At 39.0% G+C, this 5,961-nt stretch overlaps 1 protein-coding gene across 1 annotated transcript in view; it reads left to right on the forward strand.

Annotated features, from left to right (window-relative positions):
* LOC109290674 (sorting nexin-29-like) overlaps window positions 1–5,961 on the forward strand; it is a 438,962-nt gene that overhangs the window by 320,399 nt on the left and 112,602 nt on the right. The window lies entirely within an intron of this gene.

A 5,961-nucleotide genomic window follows, 5' to 3' on the forward strand; every position in this document is an offset into this window, starting at 1 on the left:
GGGGCATTTTTTTTTATCAGAGAATATGTGATTTTTAAATAGAGGAAATCAGGATCCCTGCTCAAAAGTTGTCCAGTTTATTTTAGAGATAGATGAATGTTGAGTGACTGTTGCATAGGGGCCTTTTTCAGTTAGTTACTTTTATAGAACTTTGGCATCAAATACTCTGTAAATTTGTAACATAATTTAATGTCAAAACCTTTTAAAACAGACAAAGCTTTGTCACTTTTTTCAAAAGGAATCTCCTCTGTCTTTTTCATATTTCCAGATATTTTAATATCTCCATTAAGTTGATTCTCATAAATGCCATTTGATATACTGTCATAATAATTATCCCCTCAGTAGTTTGTATGTCTTATTATTTTGTCAAATAAGTTAGCATCATTCAGATAATATATATATTATAAAACTATATTTCCTCATTAGCACAATAGTGTTAGTGTTACATTATATTTCTCTAACACTTTTAGTGCAGGAAGCTGTAAAAGTGCTTGATTCATTTTATATAGCGAGATCACAGTATTTTCTGCTGGAAATACTGTAAAGCAGCTGTTTCTAAGGATAGAAAAAAAGCAGCCATTTTTACAGAATAACAGTTAAAAACTATAGAATTTTTTTTCTAAGGAAAGAAATAGGGCTGCTTTAAAAATTGAAATTTCCTTTTTTTCCCTATAAGCTTTTCATCTGCTCTATTTACTCAGATATAAGACAACCCTGATTATAAAATGACCTCCAATAATTAGATTCTGTATATGGAACATGTATTTATTATAATTTTGCAGGTATGCAATCTAATTATTGAAGGTATGTCCAGAATTTGTCCCCCTCCCACTTCTACAGCAAGGAAAATAAATCTGGGATTCAGGTGGCCCCTTTGCCCTCTGCCTTCCTACCCCCCCAGCTTCTTTCCCCGGCAGCCTCTTCCTGTGCTTCTTACTGTCAGACCCTGCTTTCCCTGAGCACATGGAAGTGAAGAGCCAATTTGAAAAAAACTAAAATATAGCAATTTGCATATATAGTACTCATAGACTTAGTTCATCCAGAACTGATGCAGTTTATCTTTTTTTGAAACTGCTGCAAGTTTTGGCACAGGTACTCAAAAGCACTTTTAAGGAACACTTTTATACCTTCTTATATATAGTACAAACTATGCATGATATTAGTCCAAAGCCAAAAGAGCCCCACCAGTCAACAGTGTTCAAGCCATAGTGACCTCATAGCTCAGCATGGCATGTGTACTAGAAATATCCACCATTCATGACTGGAACTAGCTGTTTTTGTCATGGGTCCTGGGATCCTCTAAAATTTTATATGCAGATGAGCCAAAGGGCTACCTGGTCCATCTCCCTCTCATGGAGAGCAGGGCCACACTAATCATATGCAACAGGCTGAGAGGGTGAGAGAAGGATTTGGTTGAACTGTTTTGGGGCCCCACTTGGTCATGATAGCCAGACATGGCTTCTTCAGGCTGGTGAGGAAACAAGAATAATTGGAAATGGGAAAGAAAGGCACAGTTCAGCTATGGGAGTGAAGAGGAAGTTGAAATATACAGTGTAGTGGCTCACCATGACTTGAAAAAGAGTTGGTGCTAAGGGGGAATTTATACAATGGGCACTGCCATATGTCTTATTTAGATGGGTTGTGCTAACCTAACATTGTGGTAGGTTCCCCGTGGCATCTTGTTGGTTAAGATCACGTGTAGTTGCTACATTGGTCTGATACCTGAGCTGAAATGGATTTAGAATCATAGAAACATAGAACTGGAAGGGACCTGTAAGATCATCAAGTCCAGTCCCCTGCCATGGGCAGGAAGTTACTGGGCTGAGATGAGCTGACAGGGTGTCTGTTCAGCCTCTTCTTGAACACCTCCAAGGAGGGTGACTGCACCACCTCTGCTGGGAGTGTGTTTCAAATTCTGGTGACCCTTACAGAGAAGAAGGTTTTCCTTATGTCTAGCCTGAATTTACTCTGTATTAGTTTATGCTCATTGGTCCTCATCCACCTTTGAGGTGCCCTCCTGAAGGGTTGTTTTCCTAGTTCTTGATGCTCCCCCCTGATGTTCTTGTTGGTGGGCTATCAAGTCACTTCTCAGCCTTCTCTTACTCAGAGAAGGCTGAGCGGTGACTTCATAGCATTTAAATTGGATTGTGTAGTGGAAGGTGCATCCCTGTCCAAACGTGGACAGGACTCCCTATGAAAGCCTTGTAATTAGCTTCCCACTGGCCAGCTTCCAATAGGAGGATCTTGGCGACATGCCTACTTTATGGAAATGGGGAACTCCTTTGTAGCTTGCTCCTGCAGGCATTGGCTGAGGGCAAGCGAGACTCAGGGGCATCCAAGCCCCAAGCCTCTGGGCTTGGGCCTGCATGTAGGATGCCTGTCAATGGATTTGGAAGTATCTGAAGCCTAAGACTGAAAAGTTGGGTGGGGGATACTAACTGGTTGCAGCACCACATATGGTATTTGAACAATTGAGTTTTGTTCAGTCAAAAGGGTTCGGAACTGATCTGGCTAATTTGACCTGGAACACAACATTTTTTTCCAAAATAATAATTTTTAAAAAGGTTCCCATCAGTATGTCCAATATTGGCCATGTACTTTATAGTCATAGTTGGTGTCGGCTGTATTTAAGCAACTTCATAGTTGGTTTTCATTACTTAGCACATGCTGCTTTTAGCTGCAGTTCAAAACTTCAGTGCATTTAATGAGGTTTACTTGTATGTGAATGTAAGATGAGGGGCTTTTTTCCCCATGCCTACTGGGGGAAAAAACTCATCTTTTATTTGAGTAAATATGGTACTTTCAATGCCTGTTTCCAAATACTTGTATATCATCTTTCCTTGTGTTGCTGTTTGTAACAGGTCTAGTCACTTAATTATGGAAATGTTTATTTTGAGTAGAGCAGGCATTTTGAGTCGATACACGATGATTATGAGCTGCTGAGTGTTTAGTTATCCAGAAGTGCATGGTCCTCCACTAATATTAAAAGTCCTGCCTACTTCCATAAAATTATCTCATGATGCAGCAGTTACTAGAACAAGTATCCAGAGTTTGATTTTGTGTGTAGTCAAAGCATATTCCAGGTTTATAATCTGCTTGAAGGTGCGTGGTAATACAGTTGTAGCAACTGGATAGTTATTTTCTAATTAGTATTTCAGTCAAACTATAGTTTGACATTGGCTCAACAGTCTAATGTCTAATTAGCTCCCATATGTCTCTCTGACTGCCAGCCTTACTCTGAGGATACTGCTTTGGTGCCATGCAAGTGAAAAGACAACTTTTGAATGTGATCATTCAGTTAAGACTGACTAACAAAAAGATGACTTGTTAGAAGACTGTAAAGCCAAATTAAAATAATCTGAGATTATTTCTGTATTGAGTTGACAGATTAATCTTTGCATAAAGCCAATGTCACTTGTAGCTGAGGAAGGATGTGTTGCTGGTGTTCCTGTTAAGGTTAAACAGTTTTTCTATTAACTTTAATTTGAATTGGATTGGATCCTGGGTTGATTTTTAGCATTAACAGTAAGAGGTTAAATGAGACACTGGTAAAACATCAAAAGCAGTGTGTTTTATGCTGAATACAGTAGCATTGAACACTGAGTAGCTTGTTAAATGATAATTGTACTACATTAAATAGCCTGTGAAAAAATATTTGGAACATTTAAGGAGCTGTTCCATTAATAATTGAAAAACACCAGTGTTAACCATCTGTTAGGCAATAATAATGTATATTAAAGACCAGTGATGGTCAGAAACAACTCAAGCTGCAAGTTGAAACTACTGTTCCTGTGATGAAAAACTGCAAAACAGGACCACATAAAATATTTTGGCATGTTCAACTATGCAGTTCAGTTATAGTTTAACATTGTCTGCTAATACAGGTGTAGCTAGGAGTCTATCAAGATTATTTTATATATCCTTATTTTTAGTGGGTTGTAACTTGGCATTAACATTTTGCTGTGGGCAGAAACTTGGCATGCAGCCTCAGTCAAAGAGAGTGTTTCATAAAATATTTTGGAAGACATTAACTTAATTTTTAAGCAATGGGGAGTGAAATATTTTCCCCAGGTGCATTTTGGTGCTTCTACAATCAAAAACAATTTTTCTAGTTAAACTGAAATTTTTCAGGCTGTTAATTAGGAGTGTAGATTCTTAGCCTGTGGTTTAGGAAAATTCTTTTAAAATGAGCTCATTTTGAATGTTGTTAATAATCATGTGTAGTAACTTTATTTTAAGAAAAGTTTTATAAGACATTTGATACAACTTTTTTTTAGATCAGAATTAACAGTTTTTGTATTATTATTTTACCTTGCATTTGTTAGTTACAAATGTGTCAGAGGCAGCTTAAAATGTATGGGAAGGTCTCCTTAATCTTTTTTATAGTCTAGTTAGTTAGTCCTATAAGGCGAGAAGGCTTATTGATGGGTTAACTCTATGGGAACAATCATGTTCAGAATTCTGATTAGAGGCTAAGGTTGCCTTTGGACCTGCTTCCTTTCTTCTTCCCCTGCTCAGAATATGTTTCAGGGATTGTGTGTTGTACAGGGCCGAGTAGATAGTGTTGAAGGTTGAGTGTATCTGAACTTTATAGACTAACTAAATTGGAGCATGAACATACAATGTAAGTTTTTGTGTGCTGGAGCTCATGTAATTAGATGCAGTGAAAAGATATGCACAGAGCAGTGAACAGAATGGAGAGAGTAAACTGAACACAAAAGGTAAGGAAGAAGGGGGAGGAGCAGTGCTGCAAAAGGCAAACAAGCAAAGAACCCATGGGAACAAAGGGGTCACAAAAGCTAATCCAGGTAATGCGATAAGAGTCCAGAGTCCCCGTGTAGACCATATTTCACACAATCCAGTGTGTGCATAATTTCTTGTTTCATAGTTCTCTTTTCAAATTGACTTTGAATGATTTGCTGCCTAAGAACAGCTACCCTGAAGTCAGTGATAAAGTGTCCAGGGAGGTTAAAATGTTCTGCCACAGGCCTTTGTGTCTTTCTGGAGTTGATGTCAGGTCAGTGTTCACATTCTTACATGAAGGGATCACTCTGTCTGTTCATTGTAGGCAGCAGACCAGCAGTGTAAGTAGGTGGTGGCATACATGAAAGAGTTGCAGCTGAATGAACCTTGAATGTTACAATCTGTGTATTTTGGCTCATTGATGATGTGGTCTGTATTGATGTTGCACCCAGCAAGCATCTGGGTCTGTTGCAAAGCCTCATGCCTTGGTGAGAATTAGGTAGGCTGTTGCTTGAGAGATGCTATTTGAGGTTGGAGGGCTGCCTGCAAGCCAGAATAAGTTTGTCCCCCATGACTGCTTTGAGATGATCTTCCTTTTCTAGGATGTCCTGGAGGTCATTTATAATGTGTCTGAGGTGTTCAAGCTGCAGGCAGTAGGTGATGAACAGAGGGACTCTGTTGTCCTTGTTCCAGGGTTGGTATTGTAGCAGTTGACACAAAGTCTGAGTCGGGCTTTGTTGATTTGAATGGCTACAGTTTTTGAACTGTAGGAATCCCTATTTCAGAGACTGAAGGTGGGCATTATAGTCAGTGAGATCAGAGCAGATATGGTTGTAATGCAGAGTTTGGGTTTAGGCAATGGATCTAGTGGTGTGCTTAGGTGAAAGCTTGTGGTGTGGCAGTAGCTGTGGCAGTCATTTTTTTGTGATGTAGCATGGTGGCGATGTCTAGGAAATGAATTTTTGGGTGGAGTTTTCCAGAGTTACCATATTTACTAAAATATAAGATGACCCTATTTGTAAGATGACCCCTCCCTCCAGTAAGTAGATTTTATATATAGAACATTTATACATTTCTTAAAATTTTCTAAGTATAGAATCTAATTATCAGAGGATTGTCTTGAATGTGTCCCCTTCCCACTGCTACATCAAGGAAAATAAATCTTTGGGGTCAAGTAGCCCCCTTGCCCTCTTCCTCCCCCCCCCCCCCATTTTCCCC

The sequence above is a fragment of the Gavialis gangeticus genome, unplaced genomic scaffold (genome assembly GCF_001723915.1).
Source record: "Gavialis gangeticus isolate Ggan-Ray unplaced genomic scaffold, GavGan_comp1, whole genome shotgun sequence".
Classification (NCBI taxonomy): domain Eukaryota; kingdom Metazoa; phylum Chordata; order Crocodylia; family Gavialidae; genus Gavialis; species Gavialis gangeticus.